We start from the raw sequence: 22551 nt of genomic DNA, 5'->3' as shown, positions 1-22551 counted from the left end.
CAAAAACAGCTCCATCAAACATGCATATGAGACAGTGTTGGAAACACAAACTGCAAATTTTACTGAGACCCCTGGTGTGTCTACAGAGAATTACTTTTCCGAGGACCTAGAGAGGCAGGCGGCCCCTTGGACAGTGTTGATGAAGCTCTCTTTTCAACAACAAAAATAATAATGTTACTGTTTTATTTAAAGCTTCAGGCAAAGTTCTTGTTACCTGTCTCTGTCTGTCTATTACTGAAGAATTTCAAGATATTTATGTCAATGATATCTTCTTTCAAAGCTCAAGGAGCAGTTGTGTGTACTTGGTATTCCTGAGAATGACATCTATTTGAAGAGCTCCAAAAGGAAGTTCTTCTCAAGGCCTCTAATGGTTTCTTTACGAACAGATCAGCTTTCGGGGAAGACCCATTTTTAAAAAAAACACTTTAAATTTTGTTGAACCTGTGCTTTTGTATTTAGGCAATACGTCATCTGGGAAAGAGTACTTTGTCCAGTATGTCCCTATAGATAAAGCACTTGGTGCCCTTTTCTGAGTCAGAGACATTCAAGACACGGTATGAGAAAGCACACGCTCACATTTCTGATAAGGAAATCTTTCAAGATATTTGGGATGGACAGAATATTGCCAGACAATGCTCTATTTAAAACAGAAGCATCATCTTTAGCCTTAATACTATATCCAGATGCATTAGAGGTTGTAAATCCTTTGGGATCAGGGGAAAAAGAGAAAGCAAGTACTTTGTGCTTATCTTACTTCAGGTGACATTAGAACAGGTCACATGCAACTAGTCCTGTGCAGAGAGCAAGATTTTAACAATTTTGGACAGGAATGCGTTTTTAACCTGTTGCTAAGAGATCTTAAGGAGCTAGATGATGGTATTGTTTTAGCAGATTGATGTGTTTTGAGAGGTGATTTATGTGCCATAGCTGGAGATAAAAGGGCGGCAGGTAACCTAGTGGTTAGAGCATTGGGCCAGTAACCTAAAGGTTGCTGGATCGAATCCCCCGAGCTGACACGGTAAAAATCCGTCGTTCTGCCCCTGAACAAGTCAGTTAACCCACTGTTCCCCAGAGGCTGTCATTGTAAATAAGAATTTGTTCTTAACTGACTTGCCTAGTTAAATAAAGGTAAAAACAAATAAAAGTATTGGGGGGTGGCTTTGTGGAAAATTTTAGCCGGATTGCATATTTTTGTCTATTGTGACAATTGAGAGTGCAACCTTTGAGTCAAATACACAAATCTAGTTAAACAAGAACTTGAACCCAGTCCTATAAAGAACTTGCACAGTACATAGAAGCTAATGACAAAGACATGGGATGTCAAAATGAATTGTCTATTTAATGAGCTTTAGATATTTCCATGTCTGCCAGCCTGGACTGCCTCCTTGCCTTGGTCATGAACTCTTCCAGGGCATTGTCTCTTTTGACCTTGCACTGTTCATTTAATCAATCAAGAGACATGTTTTACATATTTGGAATTGAACCGATGCATCAGCCAATTTAAATTGCTTGGGAGTGATGGTAATGACAGACCTTCTGAGATCAGCCCTGGTAGTGTGGAGGTTGTGATGTCGGTCCACTCCAACTTTGTGGCAGAGCTGGCTGTTTTTTTTGTTTGTTGCCTTATTCTACACCTTCAATCTTCAGAACCAAGAGGAGGCTTCACACATCCAAAGGTAAACGAAAAGATGCCTCTTCTTTTGGAGAATTCCATTGGGGGCCTTTAAACTGAGGTATTTTGTATGACCGCTTGGTTTGGCAGGTTAATTGAATCAAGATATGTTTAAGTTTGAAAGGCTCCTTTGTCAGAGCATAAACACAATGTGAAGCCGTTATTTAAACTGGGGACAATGTACAGAGGTAATGCAGCACACTTCAGACACTATTAAAGACATCACGGGACATAATCCTCGTTGTCTGGATGTGCTCTTTGTTTTCACAGATTTTTGCTGGAATAAATCCTCTGGTTCGAAGACCGCCACAGCAGAGGTTGTCAGCAACAAAAGCGGAACGCTAGCGGAGAAGAAGAGACACAATTCATCTACATGTCTAACGCACTTTTGTACGTCGCGCTGTTCCGTACATTTGACCTTATTTTAGCACCCCAAAAACGTAATACTTCTAGGTCAACTGTAATATGTACAACACAATTTCTCCCCTTTCCAGCAAAATCAACAACGAGACCTTCATGCTGTCTGTCTCTGCAGGTAATGGAGCTTCGCCGGGTCTTTTTAAAAATGGTGGCGGGGGGAGTGAAGGCTACTGAGTGATAGTGAAAGGGGGAGATGTTATATGGAGAAACAGCTTTTTTTTCACCTGATTTGTCCAACTTCTCTCTAAAATGTATATTTAAAACACTATAAAGATTTTATCAAATGTTTCATTACATATCTGTTTGAAGGTTTGTGTCGAATTTGAAGAGAGGTTTAAGGCTATGCTAACGCTAGCTTCAAGAGTAAACTGCGGCAGTCACGGCTTTCGAGAGTCACGATAGTAATGATGTGAAAAAATGTACTATTGAATGAACTACTGTATTGATGAACTCATGAGTAATTAACTTGCATTTGCCATTATGTCTTGATAAATGAATACAATTTAAATAAGCAATATTAATATAAAAAAAGAAATACCTAACAACAGTTGTAACACCAACTCCAGCAGGATCCCAGACACCTTGGAACGGGCCAGGGTGCATGGGACAACTCCCGAGGCAATCGGGGGGGCTTTTTCAATATCTACGAGCCTATCTTCAATAAGTACGGGTTTGGAGGGGGGGGAAAAAGCCACACCTCATCTTTAACTGCGATTCGGGGTTCGGCGACATGTCCAGGGAGCCGGTGCAGAAGGGCAGAAAGCATGTTTATCAGCAACAGAACACCACCAGGGAGCACATCACTGTGCATGACTGCGTGAATGCAGCGTGTGAGAGTATCCCGTCTTATCTTCTACAACCTCAGTGCCTCCCCTGTACTTCCTACTCCCTGGAGGGTCCCAAGGACGCCCTTTATGGAGTCTCCCCCTTGCTGAGAGGCCCCTTCTCCTCATAATGGATCAGCACAAGACGCATGGCATCCAGGGACGTGGTCAAGTTCTGCCGGGAGAACATGGTGGAGGGGGTGTTGCTGCCATCATGGATATCAGTGTCTTTGTCCCCTGAAGTGGGTTTTCACCACCAACATGGCACACCTAAGCCTGGTGCAGGGGGGATGTGGTCTCTGCCATGCTGTACCAGGCCTACCCCAAGGCGGTGAGCAGGGAAAACATCAAGAGTGGGTTCAGGAAGGTCGGGATTTCCCCCCCGACCCAGAAGTCCTAAGACCACACCCAGATGGTGAGGATCGCAGCGGCCCCCACCGCAGCCCCCACAGCAGCCACCCTAGCAGCTCCTACTGCAGTGGACACCGCAATTCCAGCAACATCAACCCAATCCCCTGCGTGCTGTCCCACCTGCAAGCAGGTCACCCCAACCAACCCCCTGGTGGCTGCAGGAGTTGTCTCAGTGAGGCTGGCAAACATCCTGACGCCTCCCACCTTGGCAAACAAGTTTGTTCAGCAGCCGACCGTGAGGCGTGGACTTCCCCTAACAGCTCGGGTCATTACCGCTGACGACTTCAATGAAATGCTCATCCAGAAGGAGAAGCACAGGAGGAACTGCGCAGGAGGAGCTGCACAGGAGGCAGGAGGACCATGCACAGGAGGCAGGAGGACCATGCACAGGAGGCAGGAGGACCATGCACAGGAGGCAGGAGGACCATGCACAGGAGGCTGGAGGACCATGCACAGGAGGCAGGAGGACCATGCACAGGAGTCAGGAGGACCATCCACAGGAGGCAGGAGGACCATGCACAGGAAGAGAGAGGAGAACAAGAAACGCAAGACTGAGGTGCCAGGTAGCAGACCTTGCCGGGGGGGAGCACTGTGCCATCTGCCGAAACATCAAGCCACCGCTTGATGAGGACGACGTTGACGAGTGGGTACATTTTGAGTTCTTCCAGCCCTGGTTCCGTCTCCAGTCCCTGGAATTGGAGGTGGTGACTGGTACTGTACCAAGTGCAGCCTCAGCCAGGAGCTGTAGAAAGAAGACCCCCCCCCTCCCCCCACACACACACACACACACCCACGGAACATTTAGTAAGTATTTTCTTTGTACAACCAATATTTTCATTAACCTTGATGCTTTTATTCCAATCAGTAGATTTATTCCCAACAGTTATTCCAATAGATTTATTCCTAGCAGTTGTTATATTCATATCAGTTTTTTGGGAGGCGTTGGATCAGCGTTCTCGTCGCGACCTCTTGTCAGTACCTGTTTACAGGGAAGCCAACGGTCCAAAAACCTTCCCTAGTTCAGAACTAAAGCAGTTTGGTGACGTAATGTTTAAAGGCTGTGCACTTTGGTCTTTTAGAAAACCGAAAAAATAGACATGCAGGAATCTCATTTTGGGTTAGAGCATGTCATGTGCAAATCAGTTTAATAGATGGCACACGTGAGAATTTAGGACGTGCGGTTATTGCACACATGAGATTTCACACTTCAGTTATTGAACACACAGCACTCGTGAATAGGTTGGCATAGCAAAGGTATGTCAAAACGTTAACACAGCAAACGTGAGAAGAACAAAGAAGCTCTGTCAGCAGGTTTGCTTGTGTAAATGCAGATCAGAAGTTTGGCACAGTGGTATTCTTTTTAAGATTCTGCACATCAGTCTTATGCAATTCATTAATGATTGATTCATTGTTTGTGTTATTGATGACCACATTGCAATTAGCAACCTACTCATGAAATATTAGTTTAATATAAGCCATAATGATATTAATCGTCATTCAGAAGAAAATCAAGAAAAATTACGTTTTCTTACAGGTGTATATGGTCAAGTGTGTTTTTAATCTGCTAGAGAAGGGCTACTCCTGGTGGAAAGAGGCTGTACGGCACAAAATGAGTTGCAAATGCTTGCCGTACGTTACGTAGTGACACGTCAGAGCGGTCCGTTTTTTAAAATCTTTTCTCGAATACTATTAGTCCATTACCATGTCAATCAACGCTGAGTCGGAACTTAGTTCACACCCTTGATTTTGATGCCAACACAGTCGCTACAGTCCCATTAGTTTTCATTGCAGCCTCGTTTTGAATGCTGCGGTTGCACAAATTTGTACGGAATGGAGTTAGTCACCGTTATAGGCTAGTTCCACTTGGGCATGTATTTAAATGTATTTTAGTCAATTGTGACCTGCTCAAGCACGTTTGGTTTGTTTATTATCTGGTATGCACTGAAACTGACACATTGTTGAGGAAGTAATGCTACTCTGGATGTTTGGAAATGTCTGGCATTTACTCAATTTGAGTAGGTAACCCTTATTAAAGCTTGAGTATGTCGTTTTCAGAAGGCTATAATTGGAACTCTGGGAATAGGACAACATATCCATGAATATCTTTTCTAACCATAATCTCACATAATTTAAAAAGTCAAATTACCCTTCCCAAAACTACATCCTCTGTGTTTAACCTGGGAGTTAAGGCAATGACTTGCCTCCTAAGATAAGGCCAGGTAGACATGTTGCACAGAACTCTGTTGAGTAGTAGGAGTACTACCCCTCTTAGTAGGAAACCAGATTCATGTTTTTTTTTTTTTTTGGAGCTCAAAGCGAGGCAATGTGATTTTTGAGTTACCTGTGTCTGAAAGGTAATTTTTTTATTTCAAAACCTAAGATACGTACAGTACACCAGTGCCTTTCTTATCTGTAATTCTGTCACTATCTGTGTAGGAACAGTGTTATTCATGCTCCTTATTCATGACGTTGATTTACTTTGAAGATTGATACATTTGAAACCTTTTTTGTTGTAAAAAAAAAATGTAAATGGCTTTAACTGAATGCAGAATAGGCTTGTTACAAACTATAATTTTTATGTCACGTACATGCTAGAATATCATTAAACGTAATTGTTCAATTTGTAAAGGAAGATGCTTCTCAGTTGTGTAGATGGAGTGGTTACATCCATCCTAACTAATGCTATAATGGAAACCCTTGATTTTGTGAAGTGAAGTCATACCAATACTGTTAAGATTAACAATTTGTATTCTGTCCTGATGAATCATTTTCAGATTTACACTTTTTGATAGGCGCTAGGGGAAAGGTGTAGGTTTGTGATGCAGCCCATTTGGCTATAGTTTATTGGCATTTCCCACCGAGCAACGGGGAGTTTTTTGTTGTTGTTGGTTTGTTTACATTAAACCATGCTTAAGAACATATTTGTATTGTGTTTACTTGTTTTGGTAATGCAAATGTTTTAGAAGTTTACGGTACTATTGGCATATTTTAATCTCTACATTTTATGTTACTGTAAAAGCACATACAACAGAACTGTAGTTTTACAGCAAAAATACTGGCTAATAAATTACAGTAAGTTGACGGCAATTCGAGTTTCCAAGTAAATCCTGTAAATGTCATACATATGAGTAATTACTGTAAAATAGAAGCACAATAATATATTGTAATTAGAAAGGTGTACAGGTACTATAAAAATGCACCAAATTGCTGTTATTGTAGTACATCTACAGCAACATGTAATTCTAATTTACAGTAAACCATTGTTTTACAGTACTTTTACGGGGAACTTTTTTGCTGTTAATTTACTGTAATTTCAATTTTTTACAGTGAGTTTTGATTACCCTTGCAGGTTGAGCAATGCATAACTCGGTTGTAGGAAATTTAAACTGGATGTGCAAAGATGCCGGAGAATTCACAATTTCGCACACCTTTTGGTAGTTGGTACTTAGCTGCCTCTAATCATGTGTTTGGCTGTTTGTCACTCTGACGTACCAAACTGTATCTAGCATGGAGATCAATTCATATGACTTGTTATTGGGTCTGTGTATTTGATGGTCTATGGCAGGGCTCTCCAACACTGTTACTGCTACCGTCCGGTAGGTTTTTACTCCAACCATGTTACTGGAGAGCTGTGTGTGTGTGTGTGTGTGTGTGTGTGCGTGTGTGTGTGTGTGTGTGTGTGTGTGTGTGTGTATATTCAAAGGTTTTTCTTTATTTTTACAGGTTTTTTTTACATTGTATATTAATAGTGAAGACAAACTTTGAAATAACATATGGAAACATGTAGTACCAAAAAAGTGTTAAACAAATCGAAATATAAAACGTATTCAAATTAGATTCTTCAAAGTAGCCACCCTTTGCCTTGATGACAGCTTTACACACTCTTGGCATTCTCTCAACCAGCTTCATGAAGAATGCTTTTCCAACAGTCTTGAAGGAGTTCTCACATATGCTGAGCACTTGTTGGCTGCTTTTCCTTCACTCTGCGGTCCAAATCATCCCAAACCATCTAAATTGGGTTGAGGTCGGGTGATTGTGGAGGCCAGGTCATCTGATGCAGCACTCCTTCTTGGTCAAATAGCCCTTACACAGCCTGGAGGTGTTTTTTGGGTCATTGTCCTGTTGAAAAAAATATATGTAGTCCCACTAAGCACAAACCAGATGGAATGGCATATCGCTGCAGAATGCTGTTGTAGCCATGCTGGTTAAGTGTGCCTTGAATTCTAAATAAATCACAGACCGTGTCACCAATATAGCACCCCCACACCATAACCCCACCTCCTCCATGCTTCACAGTAGGAATCACACATGCAGAGATCATCCATTCACCTACTCTGCATCTCACAAGCCAAGGCGGTTGCAAACAAAAATCTCATATTTGAACTCATCAAACAAAAGGACAGATTTCCACTGGTCTAATGTCCATTGCTTGTGTTTCTTGGCCCAAGCAAGTCTCTTCTTATTGGTGTTCTTTAGTAGTGGTTTCTTTGCAGCAATTCATGTTTGTAGTGTGTGGTGGTGGTTTGTAGTGTGGTAGGGGTGGTGGTAGTAGAAGGGGTAGAAGTGTGGTTGGGGTGGTGGTGGTAGAAGTGTGGCAGGGGTAGTAGAAGGTGTGGCAGGGGTAGTAGAAGATGTGTGGTAGGGGTGGTGGTGGTAGTAGAAGTGTGGTTGGGGTGGTGGTAGTAGAAGTGTGGTTGGGGTGGTGGTAGTAGAGGAAGTGTGGTTGTGGTGGTAGTAGAGGAAGTGTGGTTGTGGTGGTGGTGGTGGTGGTGGTAGAAGTGTGGTTGGGGTGGTGGTGGTGGTGGTGGTGGTAGAAGAAGTGTGGTTGGGGTGGTGGTGGTAGAAGAAGTGTGGTTGGGGTGGTGGTGGTGGTAGAAGAAGTGTGGTTGGGGTGGTGGTGGTGGTAGAAGAAGTGTGGTTGGGGTGGTGGTGGTGGTAGAAGAAGTGTGGTTGGGGTGGTGGTGGTGGTAGAAGAAGTGTGGTTGGGGTGGTGGTGGTGGTAGAAGAAGTGTGGTTGGGGTGGTGGTGGTGGTGGTGGTAGAAGTGTGGTTGGGGTGGTGGTGGTGGTGGTGGTAGAACTGTGGTTGGGGTGGTGGTGGTGGTGGTGGTGGTAGAAGTGTGGTTGGGGTGGTGGTGGTGGTGGTGGTAGAAGAAGTGTGGTTGGGGTGGTGGTGGTGGTAGAAGAAGTGTGGTTGGGGTGGTGGTGGTGGTAGAAGAAGTGTGGTTGGGGTGGTGGTGGTAGAAGAAGTGTGGTTGGGGTGGTGGTGGTGGTAGAAGAAGTGTGGTTGTGGTGGTGGTGGTGGTAGAAGAAGTGTGGTTGTGGTGGTGGTGGTGGTAGAAGAAGTGTGGTTGTGGTGGTGGTGGTGGTAGAAGAAGTGTGGTTGTGGTGGTGATGGTGGTAGAAGAAGTGTGGTTGTGGTGGTGGTGGTGGTAGAAGAAGTGTGGTTGGGGTGGTGGTGGTGGTAGAAGAAGTGTGGTTGGGGTGGTGGTGGTGGTAGAAGAAGTGTGGTTGGGGTGGTGGTGGTGGTAGAAGAAGTGTGGTTGGGGTGGTGGTGGTGGTAGAAGATGTGTGGTTGGGCTGGTGGTGGCAGCAGTGGTAGTGAGATTATATATTTTGCATGTTATCAGTCTGCATGCAGCCACACCTCCTTCCTGTGGACTACAAGTCTACACTTGCATCAGGGATGACCCTTGTTCTAATCATGTGATGGTTACAATGACATGGTAAGGGAGGGTGTGTCAATCAGTCTTTTGCCAAATACAAGCTTCACTATCTCTTCATGTCCTCATACAACAATGCCTGTGTAATTCTGACATGACAATTTCACACAACCGTCTAAAAGGGGGATGTGTATGGTGCTCAATTTACCTTAAACAATAGTAATGTTTATGTCCCCTAAACAGGAAGGGCTGTGGGAATCAGACTACAGTCTGTGTTATGATGTCCTGAAGTTTGAAGCAGGTTAATCAACAGCACCCCCTGGTGGCAGTCAGCAGCACCCCCTGGTGGCAGTCAGCAGCACCCCCTGGTGGCAGTCAGCAGCACCCCCTGGTGGCAGTCAGCAGCACCCCCTAGTGGCACATCTTGGCCATGACAATCTGCATCATACACAACATCAGTGTGACACCCATACCCTGCTGATACATGACCATGAACGAAGACGGGTTGACATTCTGAAATGAAATAGCTTGAATGCGTTCATCTAAATCAGACACTGTTGTGCCGATTTCCCCCCCCCAAGCAAAAATAGATGTTATTACCCAATACACTAATCTGTCCCATTCTCCACCACTGACGACATGAGCTTTATTTAATACCCCCAGTTGAAATGATGAGTGGACCCTGTTAACTTAATTTTAGTTATGTGATCAAAGTGCTTAATAACCTGATGGCATGAATACTTTACATCCCCCATGCATTATGCACAGGACAGGGGCACTCTATAATGACGGTCCATTGGCGGTTCGATAGAAGTGCAGTTTATAAATAGCTGCGTACTAATCTGTTCCCTACAGTGAGCGGGATGGAACATAACATACTGAAGGGGGAGAGAAAAGGGCTATGTGACATGTAATGAAAATTAAAAACCTTGGATGCCAGCAAGATTCTGAACTCTAAAACAGCAGCACACGAATAGTTGCTCAACGAAATGCTCTCGTCCCAGATGAAAGACATGATATAATAAGTTAACACACAAAATGAACTGAGCAGTATGTCACTCACCACGTAAGGCCGACTGAACTCACACATCTCCAGGTCAATCGTATCTGCCTCCTGCACTCCCATCCACCAATAGCAACGTCCTCACCAGACTGCCTCCTACAGCGCAAAATTCTCATCCACCAATAGCAACGTCCTCACCAGACTGCCTCCTACAGCGCAAAATTCTCATCCACCAATAGCAACGTCCTCACCAGACTGCCTCCTGCAGCCCAACACTCCCGTCCACCAATAGCAATGTCCGGAAGATCTTGGAACAGAGCAGCCAGCGCAGGTTAGCGTAGAATCCTACCCTAGCCCAGGATTTCTGTCTAAAAACATTCATTTTATAGCAACTGGTTTATAGGAAAACAGTGTTTGGAATTACTCGGTTACCGCAGATTTCTGTTTCCCATGTCGAAAGTTCTGAGTCGGTTGGGTCCAATGCTAACTTAGACAAGGCCTTCACCCAAGCTGGGTATTCTAACTGGAAGCATGCTATTGATAGCACCAAAGGATTTGCTAGGCACGCATCAAGAAAATAGCATTTGTAATGCACTGCACTGTGGAGAGAGTTTCAAAGTGCTATTGGGAACATCGGTGTCAACACATTGTGGATATTATTGAGTTCCTTGTTTCAAATCAGCAACCACTGAGGGGGACATTGGACATGGTAGAGTCAACAAGGGAAGGGGGGCCAGTGGACTTGTTCTGTCTATGATGGAATATACTCTCAGAAAAGACCAGGAAGTTGCCAAGATGTTTAACACCATACCCCACAATGTCACACACACGTCACATGATGTTCAACATGAGATCACCATACCCCACAATGCCACATTCACGTCACATGATATTCAACATGAAATCATAGGGCTCATGAGTGGGCCGTCCACAGCTAGACTCATTTTTCCACTTTGACAAACTTATTCAGTCAGAAGCACAGAAGAAGCATTTTACACCCGAGGAAAGCTCAACTAATACAACTGGCATTTGAGGGGGAATCTAATAAGAAGACTTTTTGGGGGAAGAATGGATCGATTTCTCAGGAAGTTCCACAGAACATCGAGGAGGCTGCAACTCTTCTGAAAAGGTAAGAAACAATCTAGCTCTATTGTTTTAAAAAAAAGAAATTTAAATCTTGGTGGTTTAGCATCACTTCCTTATTCTGCCTTATAATACGTTTTTTGCACTATTGGTTAGAGCCTGTAAGTAAGAATTTCACTGTAAGGTCTACACCTGTTGTATTTATCGCGCTTGACCACTAAACTTTGATTTGACTTGATTTGATTTCAACGGCCTTGCTTTTGTGTGTATGGTACTGTCCAGGGTGCTGTCCAGGGCGCTGTCCAGGGTGCTGTCCTGGGTGCTGTCCAGGGTGCTGTCCAGGGTGCTGTCCAAGGTGCTGTCCAGGGTGCTGTCCAGGGTGCTGTCCAGGGTGCTGTCCAAGGTGCTGTCCAAGGCGTTGATAGAGCGCTGCAGAGATTTAACGCGGCAACCTGCCACTTCTTGGGTAAAAGCACTCAATGGTGTCAGCATTTGGACTGTTATGTTTGTGATATAAGCAGAATTCAACATAATTAAAATGCAAGAACCCAAATGACGCCCCTGGGTATAGTTACATGTCGGTATGTTTTACCATAGAAATAGATACATTCTATTATGGTTTTCTTGGCAGCCTACTGGTTTTCCTGGTAGTAAATGGAACTGTCCATATTGAAACCGTGTATATGGTCGGATGGCATTGCTAAATTGATTAAGAGGGTGGAATTTGTATCCACAGAAGTGTATTGTGTCATATCACAACGTGGTGCTGTACTCATGAGCAGCATTATTTTCCATGTTTTAAGCAGGCCTATAGGTAAGACAGCTGTGCGTGGCTGCATCTCACAGTAGTAGGCTGCATCTCACTGTAGTACACTGCATCTCACTGTAGTACACTGGCTGCATCTCACTGTAGTACACTGGCTGCATCTCACTGTAGTAGACTGCATCTCACTAGTACACTGCATCTCACTGGAGTGGCTGTAGACTGTATCTCACTGTAGTAGACTGCATCTCACTGTAGTACACTGGCTGCATCTCACTGTAGTAGACTGCATCTCACTGTAGTACACTGCATCTCACTGTAGTAGGCTGCATCTCACTGTAGTACGCTGCATCTCACTGTAGTAGGCTGCATCTCACTGTAGTAGACTGCATCTCACTGTAGTAGGCTGTATCTCACTGTAGTAGGCTGTATCTCACTGTAGTAGGCTGCATCTCACTGTAGTAGGCTGCATCTCACTGTAGTACACTGCATCTCACTGTAGTAGGCTGCATCTCACTGTAGTAGGCTGCATCTCACTGTAGTAGACTGTATCTCACTGTAGTAGGCTGCATCTCACTGTAGTAGGCTGTATCTCACTGTAGTAGGCTGCATCTCACTGTAGTAGGCTGCATCTCACTGTAGTAGGCTGCATCTCACTGTAGTGGCTGTAGGCTGTATCTCACTGTAGTAGGCTGCATCTCACTGTAGTACACTGCATCTCACTGGAGTAGGCTGCATCTCACTGTAGTAGGCTGCATCTCACTGTAGTAGGCTGCATCTCACTGTAGTAGACTGCATCTCACTGTAGTAGAATGCATCTCACTGTAGTAGGCTGCATCTCACTGTAGTAGTCTGCATCTCACTGTAGTAGACTGCATCTCACTGTAGTAGGCTGCATCTCACTGTAGTAGGCTGCATCTCACTGTAGTAGGCTGCATCTCACTGTAGTAGACTGTATCTCACTGTAGTAGGCTGCATCTCACTGTAGTAGGCTGCATCTCACTGTAGTAGGCTGCATCTCACTGTAGTAGACTGCATCTCACTGTAGTACACTGCATCTCACTGTAGTACACTGGCTGCATCTCACTGTAGTAGGCTGCATCTCACTGTAGTAGGCTGCATCTCACTGTAGTAGGCTGCATCTCACTGTAGTGGCTGTAGGCTGTATCTCACTGTAGTACACTGCATCTCACTGGAGTAGGCTGCATCTCACTGTAGTAGGCTGCATCTCACTGTAGTAGACTGCATCTCACTGTAGTAGGCTGCATCTCACTGTAGTAGACTGCATCTCACTGTAGTAGGCTGCATCTCACTGTAGTGGCTGTAGGCTGTATCTCACTGTAGTAGGCTGTATCTCACTGTAGTAGGCTGTATCTCACTGTAGTGGCTGTAGGCTGTATCTCACTGTAGTAGGCTGCATCTCACTGTAGTGGCTGTAGGCTGTATCTCACTGTAGTAGACTGCATCTCACTGTAGTAGGCTGCATCTCACTGTAGTAGGCTGCATCTCACTGTAGTAGACTGTATCTCACTGTAGTAGACTGTATCTCACTGTAGTAGGCTGTATCTCACTGTAGTAGGCTGCATCTCACTGTAGTGGCTGTAGACTGTATCTCACTGTAGTAGGCTGTATCTCACTGTAGTAGGCTGCATCTCACTGTAGTAGGCTGTAGAATGTAGGCTGTATCTCACTGTAGTAGGCTGCATCTCACTGTAGTAGGCTGTAGGCTGCATCTCACTGTAGTAGGCTGTAGGCCCCATCTCACTGTAGTAGGCTGTATCTCACTGTAGTAGGCTGCATCTCTCTGTAGTAGGCTGTAGGCCCCATCTCACTGCAGTAGGCTGTAGGCCCCATCTCACTGTAGTAGGCTGTAGTCTGTTTCTTACTGTAGTAGGCTGTAGTCTGTTTCTTACTGTAGTAGGCTGTAGTCTGTATCTCACTGTAGTAGGCTGTTGGCTGCATCTCACTGCTGTAGGCTGCAGGCTGTGTTCTGGTTGTCTGGATCTCCATTCACCTTTTTTTTACTGTGTTTGTTTACTGTTAATGTAACTAACCTGAATACAGATTGTGTCATGTCTTTATCGATCTGATATTGTGTTTACTAGTGCTGCTTGGTACCGCTGTTTTGTACTGTTCACCTTCACTTGTTCGTATTCACAGATGTGTCGGCATTCTAAGCCAAACTGCTTTTCAGTATTTTTATTTGCATTTATGAATGACTAAGCTTGTCGCCTGCCTTCCAGCCATTGGGACAACGACTCCCATTTGTTATGGCGGAGACCAGGCGGAGACATGAGCGTCTCGTCATTATTTACAGATCTCTGTTACACTCAGAATGCAGCAGGCCAGAGGATCCTGGATAGCAAGTCATAACGTTGGCTAATTAGCTAGCAAGCTCTTTTACTTGTTTAGTTGAAAGCCCTCTCGCAATTCGAAAAGAAATTAAAGTCACCCGATGACTTGTTCCTATATTATGCCAATAACAACTAACCTGTGTGAGCATGGCTGAGATGTTACAGGCTACTACTACCCAGCAGTGTTTTCCCCCCAAAATAATGTGTTTGGTGAATGAACATCCAGTGCTGCCCTTACTTTTTCCATTGCAATCAATTGAAGTCAAATATGAACTAAATTCAACATTGCTACGTACTCAGAGATCTGACAATGCTTTCTGGGTTTCAGGTACCTTTCCCATTGTTACCAGAGTTTCACAGAAATCCCAGTTGGATGATTCCTAGAAAAAAGGGAACAAGGACAAAACCCTGAGAAACTTTTTAAAGTTATTAGAATTTCACAAACCCTAGTTTCAGACCAAGAAAGCATTGTTCTCTTTCTCAAATCACTTTGTTTACATTTCTGCCTTTTAAATCCACTAAGAGGCTATGTTGACTGTCCAGCTGGTTGACCTTGGCAACATCTCTCTCCCCTCTAGTCTCACTCTTTTATAATTAACATTTGGATGTAAAAAACGTATCACTAGTCACTTAAACAATGCCACTTTATATAATGTTTATATACCCTACATTACTCTTTTCATATGTATATACTGTACTCTATACCATCTACTGCATCTTGCCTATGCCGTTCGGCCATCGCTCATCCATATATTTCTATGTACATTTTCTTTTTCATTCCTTTACACTTGTGTGTGTATAAGGTAGTTGTTGTGAAATTGTTAGATTACTTGTTAGATATTACTGCACGGTCGGAACTAGAAGCACAAGCATTTCGCTACACTCACATCTGCTAACCATGTGTATGTGACAAATAACATCTGCTAACCATGTGTATGTGACAAATAACATCTGCTAACCATGTGTATGTGACCATTAACATCTGCTAACCATGTGTATGTGGCCAATACAATTTGATTTGACTTAGTCCTCCTCATCCCTACCTATCCACCCACTAGTCTCCTAACCCTGTGAGTTCTACTTGCTGCAGTGATTGATGCTGAACTGCATCAGCTAATTCAAAGAAATCCTATCACTCTCTACTGTATCCCCCCCCCCTCATCCATTCACAATGTAGGCCACGGTTACATACAATAATCATGCAGATGATTCTATTTCATTCATCACCAACAAGGTAGATTTAGTATGTAACGTTTTGTACGTCATGTTCCTGTGTGTGAATCAGTTGCCTCAGCGCCGGGCTGATATGAAAGGGAGAAGAGTTGCTCTGTGCGACCTTAGCGTGACTACTTAGTAAATGAGAGTGTGTCCTCTGCGTTTTTTTCAGAGTGAAGAGAATGATGATCCCTAAATCACATTCCAACAGGAATTACCAGCGAGGACAGGATACATTATGACCCCCCAGAACGACCACTGGCCATTTACAGTACCAGTCAAAAGTTTGGACACACCTACTCATTCAACTTTTTTTGAATGAGGGAAGTAGGGTTGGAGGGAGGGAGGGATGAGAGCATGAAGAGAAGTTGGAGGGAGGGAGGGATGAGAGGACAGAGGGAGGCCCTCTGTGGCTCTCCTCTCTCATGAGTCTATCCCCCCAAGATCAAATGCCAGACCAATCAATCAATCATCCTCAGCAGACATCCATAGCTTGGCCATGATGGCGTTTACCTCCCCAGGGTCTCTATCAACAAAATAAAACAGAAATCATGAAAGAAAATGGACTATCCCCAAACAACCCAACCACTAACTCCATCATCTCTCTCTCTCTCTCTCTCTCTCTCTCTCTCTCTCTCTCTCTTTCTCTCTTTCCTTCTTTATGATGACGGGGTTATTTTAATATTTATGTGGTCTGGACAGGGCTGGTTATATTGTGAGACACATGCAGCAAGCAGTGGGTACCGTGGCTACTCCAAGGCCGGGGCCCGAGACTACTCCAAGGCCCGGGGCCCATGGCGACTCCAAGGCCGGGCCCGTGGCTGCTCCAAGGCCGGGGCCCGTGGCTGCTCCAAGGCCGGGGCCCGTGGCTGCTCCAAGGCCGGGGCCCGTGGCTGCTCCAAGGCCGGGGCCCGTGGCTGCTCCAAGGCCGGGGCCCGTGGCTGCTCCAAGGCCGGGGCCCGTGGCTGCTCCAAGGCCGGGGCCCGTGGCTGCTCCAAGGCCGGGGCCCGTGGCTGCTCCAAGGCCGGGGCCCGTGGCTACTCCAAGGCCGGGGCCCGTGGCTACTCCAAGGCCGGGGCCCGTGGCTACTCCAAGGCCGGGGCCCGTGGCTACTCCAAGGCCGGTGCCTGTGGCTACTCCAAGGCCGGGTGTGACATTGTAGCACAAGGAAAGAGTCCAGCTGGTGATTATCCACTCACAGTAACACCCACACCCACACACACAATAACACACACCACAATCTAAGAGCTAATTGTGCATAAACTGACACTGATTTATCATGCATCCTGACCTCCGCTGCCACTACAAGGCACATAACCACATTCATTTGCATGTTAACAACTATCACCCCCAACCCCCAGCTCTGTCCCCTATGCCTCCATCTTTTGCTTGACAGGGACACAAAGGAACGTTCTCTGCCTGCCACTCCTTTTGTGTGAGCAGAAGGATGAGGTACCGAAGCAGTGTATCAAGTCAAGAGGTCAAACTATCAATACTCCTACACACGCCGACGCTCATCAAGCACTCGCCGCGAGGGAAAACCAACGCTTGTCAGAGATTATCACAATGTATTCCTGAATATATATCTTCCCATTTGCGTCTAGTGTTGGGAGGCTGACAACAGTCTGTCCAATAGGTAGTGTATATTCAGGCTTACACCTGTAGCAACCATCACTACTCAGAGTTGATCAACGTTATTAAATATCACTGTTTGGCTCACAAATCTTGTTCAACTCTGTTGAAACACAAAGCCACGAACTCTCAATCGATATCTGAGCTCTGCAAAGAACCCTGTCTCTCCCATCTCCTGTGTTTTATTCTTGAAAGGGATACTAGCATGCTAGTAGATAGCCATAGACTTCCAGTCATTGCGCTAATGCTAGTTAGCATTGGCTCACAAAACTACCTCTAACTTCCTTCATGCTGGACACAGAGACATAAAAATGATATCCGCAAGTTCATCTGCCTCTGGGGAAGTAGATACAGGGCTTCATTGCTAAAATCCCAAAGTATCCCTTTCAGCTTCTGCCTTAAACACAGCATAACTATTTTGGCAGGTGGTGTTTGGCTGATATTAGGAAACTAGCATTTAGCGCTCAGGGATATCGATTGTGGCTTTGCTGCCAAGACTCCCAGCTCTACTGCTCTGCTGGCATAGATATAGAGGAGAGGAGGGGAGGGGGGAAGTGACCTTGAGCCAGGATCCAGGAAGATGATAAATTAGCCACAGGAAGGAAATGCAGTGAAAACAAACAGTGGCTAGAGATGCCTGCCAGGCCACATGCTGATTTGATCTAGTTGTAGACTGTAGTCCTGGTCATAAGGAGGTGATATGTTTAGTGTTCCCCTGAAACCAGTTACATCTGAAACAACAAACTACATTGTTTGTCAGATTCTGAACCAAATTGAGAAAGTGTCACCTGGTTTCTTCAGCAAAATGAAGAGCCACTGACACACTGTCCTTTCCAGTGCTGAGGAATGAACACACACACACACACACACACACACACACACACACACACACACACACACACACACACACACACACACACACACACACACCACACACACCAACCCCCACACACATCCTTTATCCCCCTCTCTCTCTCTCTTTCCACATAGATTATTTATCCCCTCAATCCCTCAGCGTCAGCTCCCAGTTCCATCACTCTGTCTAGAATCTTAGCCCCCTCACTGGAGAGAGACGCCCAGCCAATAAGAGATTTTAAGAAGCCTTACTTTGTCGTTTCTCCATTTTTTTTCCTTCAATAAAGGGAGAGGTGAAAACAAACTCAGGAAGCTAGTGTAGACTAGAGTTAAGACAGCTCAGCGATTAGAGAAAATAATAGTTTCCTGGACAGTGAGTTAAGGAAGGTGGTGCTATGAAAGCCCTGCGGTGACACCGAGTGAGTGTTCTCAGATGACAGGAACCAGTGTTAAGGTTGTCACGATAACACGGGGGGTCTGAGACAATAACAACAAACAAAGGGGTCTGAGACAATAACAACAAACAAAGGGTTCTGAGACAATAACAACAAACGGGTTCTGAGACAATAACAACAAACAGGGGTTCTGGATGTGGATCAACACAGGAGGAGGAGACAGAGAGAGAGGGAGGGAGGAGGGGGAGACAGAGAGAAGGAGGGGGAGAGAGAGAGGGATGGAGAAGAGGGAGACAGAGAGATATATAGACAGAGAGAATAGGGGGAGACAGAGGGAGGGAGGGAGGGAGGGAGGGAGGGAGGGAGGAGGGAGGGAGGGAGGGAGGGAGGGAGAGACAGAGAGATATATAGACAGAGAGAATAGGGGAGGGAGGGAGGGAGGGGGAGACAGAGATATATAGACAGAGAAGAGGAGGAGACAGAGATGGGAGAGGGAGAGAGGTAGGGGGAGACAGAGAGATATATAGACGAGGGAGGGGGAGACAGAGAGATATATAGACGAGGGAGGGGAGGGAGGGAGGGAGGGGGAGACAGAGAGATATATAGACAGAGAGAAGAGGAGGAGACAGAGAGAGGAGAGGGAGGGGAGGGAGGGAGGGAGGGGGAGACAGAGAGATATATAGACAGAGAGAAGAGGAGGAGACAGAGAGAGGAGAGGGAGGGGAGGGAGGGAGGTAGGGGGAGACAGAGATAGGTAGGTGGAAGAGACACAGAGAGAGGGAGGGAAGAGGGGGAGAGACAGAGGGAGGGAAAAGAGGGAGACAGAGTGCACGCTCGCGTGTGTATGCATGTGTGTATATGTGTGTGTGCAGCATTGAACTCTGCTCCCCACCTCTCTGACTCTCTAAAGAGCCCTTCTGCTCAAGACCACAACAGTTGTGCCTTCGGAGCCCCTCCAGTCCCCCTCCCTCCTCTGTTAGAGGGTCTAAAGCTCTGACGTTAGGCTCTTCCCATGGCTGCACAGCAGCAGTTTGAAGACGTGCTGTTATCCATTGTGACTCGCTGGACGCTGACATCACTGGGCATACTGACAACGTGTTTAGTGGATATTAAGGCTACTTGTGGCACTTCGCCCACTGCTCGGACCACGGTTCCAGATAGAAACCTTTCCACAGAGAGTTCTACATGAAACCCCAAATAGTTCTACTTGTAATAAAATAACGGTTATATTGGGAACCTAAATGGGTTCTCCTATGGGGACAGCTGAAGAACCCATTTAGAACCCAGGTGATAGCCTGGTGAGATGGACGCTTTTGAGCAACTCTGTATCTTGGTTGTGTTGTCTTGTCTGCTACCTCCTGTGGTTGTGTTGACAGTCTCTCTCTGTCTCTCTCTCTCTCTCTGTCTCTCTGTCTCTGTCTCTCTGTCTCTCTCTGTCTCTCTGTCTCTCTCTCTCTCTCTCTGTCTCTCTCTCTGTCTCTCTCTGTCTCTCTCTCTCTGTCTCTGTCTCTCTCTCTCTCTCTGTCTCTGTCTCTCTCTCTCTCCCCCTCTCTCTCTCTCTCTCTCTCTCTGTCTCTGTCTCTCTCTCTCTGCGGTTTCAGACCCGACTAGACGCTGCCCGCTGCCTGGTTAAGGCAGTGATTAATTGAGCAGGTCTGGCAGTCCTGAAGCTCCCTGCATGGTTCATTTGTTATGCATTTATACCTTCATAATCCATCTTAAAATTTGATGAAATTCTTCATCATCCTTTTGTATGAGGAGAGACATTTTTTCTCCACAGAAGTGATGAATAGGTTTGTGGCAGTTCTGTTGTCAGAAATAGGCCCGGCACAGTTAGTGAGATCTGGGAAGACTTGCCACTGACTAGCACCAAATCCAACAATTTATTTGTTTACCATAGTGTTTGGGCATTTATCTACTTTGTATTAAATTATGTTCTTTTAAATAAGTGTAATTCTGGAGCCATTGTCCTGTTGGGATGAGTTGAAAGTTACCTAGTGTTACATAGATTTTTACTGATACAGCCAACATTAGAATATATTTTCAGTGTAGACTATGTAGCCTAGAGATCAAGTAAACTAAGTATCTTTATTTGACTCATTAGCACCCTTATTCAGTTTCTGGTTTTTGAATATCATTTCACAGTCCTCCACCGGTGGCCCCTACCAGCAGATGGCAGTAGAGCCCCATGGTTCGCCAGCCAGTGGCTGAGTCACACAGAGTTTACCATCTGTTGCCTTGCATGGGGTCCTGGGAGCCTTCAGACAGAGTATGTGAACCTAAATCATGTTACCCAGTGTCTCTTCCCCTCTCTCCCCAGCCAAGCTCACTCACATCAGCTGATAACAACACGAGAGAGAGAGGGCGGAGGGGGGAGTGAGTGGAACAGAGTCTGTTAGCTAGGGTTACCTTTAGAGAGGCTTGCTATGGGATGTGTTAACAATCGGGGACGACAGTGTTGGTGAATGTCAGAGGGACAGAGAGGTATTACAGCGTTATTACTGGGACTGGAGAGTATGGATACTGGAGAGTATGGATACTGGAGAGTATGGATACTGGAGACTATGGGGACTGGAGACGATGGGGACTGGAGACGATGGGGACTGGAGACTATGGGGACTGGAGACGATGGGGACTGGAGACGATGGGGACTGGAGACGATGGGGACTGGAGACGATGGGGACTGGAGACTATGGGGACTGGAGACTATGGGGACTGGAGACGATGGGGACTGGAGACGATGGGGACTGGAGACGATGGGGACTGGAGACGATGGGGACTGGAGACGATGGGGACTGGAGACGATGGGGACTGGAGACTATGGATACTGGAGACTATGGGGACTGGAGACTATGGGGACTGGAGACGATGGATATTGGGATGGGCTCTGACTGAGACAAGCCGCCACTCGATCTGTTAACAATAGGGATGAGCGTATTACAGGAGTCTATGGGTAGCTATGGGACTAAGCTACACTGATTTATGGGCTACCTCAGGATGTCCCATGAACTTATCCGACATGTCTAACTCAGCTTCAGCTTCGGGGGAAAACACACATTATGGTATTATCTTATAAAGGTCTTGCCATAAACACGACGGCCATTAAATCTCCTTTCAGTGTCAGTCTGAGACACAACAACCCCGGCCCCATGGAGCTGTTCAGTGGAGAGCTGTGCTGTAATACATATGGATGAGAGAAACGGTGTGTGTGTGTGTATGTGAGGATGGAGCATGTCTTCAGAGTGAGGCTAGGGGACTGTGGTGTAGAGCAGGAAGATGTTTAAAGGGGAGTCTGTTCTCTGTGTAACCTACAGCATGCATGGCCTCCCGTCACCCAGGACCTGCTGGCTGATTCCCCTCGTTCCCCTCTTCGTCCTTGTCGATCTCGAGGACAGCACTCTTGGGGGGCGACGGCGATCCTTTGGCCCAGGACACGGTGAGCGATGCTGGAATAAATCTGTCCTAATCTGTGGGCCATGTAGCTGCAGCCATTACCTCTTGATCCTGTCCAGGCAGAGCACGGAGCAAGCAGGGAGACGGAGTGTTCACTGCTGTACAGACAGGGTAGAGGAGGAGGGAGAGGGGGAGAGAGACCGAGGGAGATGACAGTGTTCACTGCTGTACAGACAGGGTAGAGGAGGAGGGAGAGGGGGAGAGAGACCGAGGGAGGTAGACAGTGTTCACTGCGGTACAGACAGAGTAGAGGAGGAGGGAGGTGGGGGAGAGAGACCGAGGGAGTATGACAGTGTCACTGCAGTACAGACAGGGTAGAGGAGGAGGGAGAGGGGGAGAGGGGGAGAGACCGAGGGAGGTTGACAGTGTCACTGCAGTACAGACAGGGTAGAGGAGGAGGGAGAGGGGGAGAGGGGGAGAGAGACCGAGGGAGTTTGACAGTGTCACTGCAGTACAGACAGGGTAGAGGAGGAGGGAGAGGGGGAGAGGGGGAGAGAGACCGAGGGAGGTTGACAGTGTCACTGCGGTACAGACAGGGTAGAGGAGGAGGGAGAGGGGGAGAGAGACCGAGGGAGGTTGACAGTGTCACTGCAGTACAGACAGGGTAGAGGAGGAGGGAGTTGGGGGAGAGAGACCGAGGGAGGTTGACAGTGTCACTGCGGTACAGACAGAGTAGAGGAGGAGGGAGGTGGGGGAGAGAGACCGAGGGAGGTTGACAGTGTCACTGCGGTACAGACAGGGTAGAGGAGGAGGGAGGTGGGGGAGAGAGACCGAGGGAGGTTGACAGTGTTCACTGCTGTACAGACAGGG

At 46.2% G+C, this 22551-nt stretch overlaps 1 long non-coding RNA gene across 1 annotated transcript; it reads left to right on the top strand.

Annotated features, from left to right (window-relative positions):
- The first annotated feature begins 1090 nt into the window (after window positions 1-1090).
- LOC115161388 (uncharacterized) lies at window positions 1091-2623 on the top strand. Its single transcript, XR_003869253.1, has 2 exons — window positions 1091-2062; window positions 2167-2623. It is a non-coding gene; the product is annotated as an uncharacterized LOC115161388 (long non-coding RNA).
- Window positions 2624-22551: the final 19928 nt, after the last annotated feature.

This window comes from Salmo trutta, chromosome 24 (assembly GCF_901001165.1).
Source record: "Salmo trutta chromosome 24, fSalTru1.1, whole genome shotgun sequence".
Taxonomy (NCBI): Eukaryota; Metazoa; Chordata; class Actinopteri; order Salmoniformes; family Salmonidae; genus Salmo; species Salmo trutta.
This window is presented reverse-complemented; position numbering and strand designations above follow the sequence as displayed.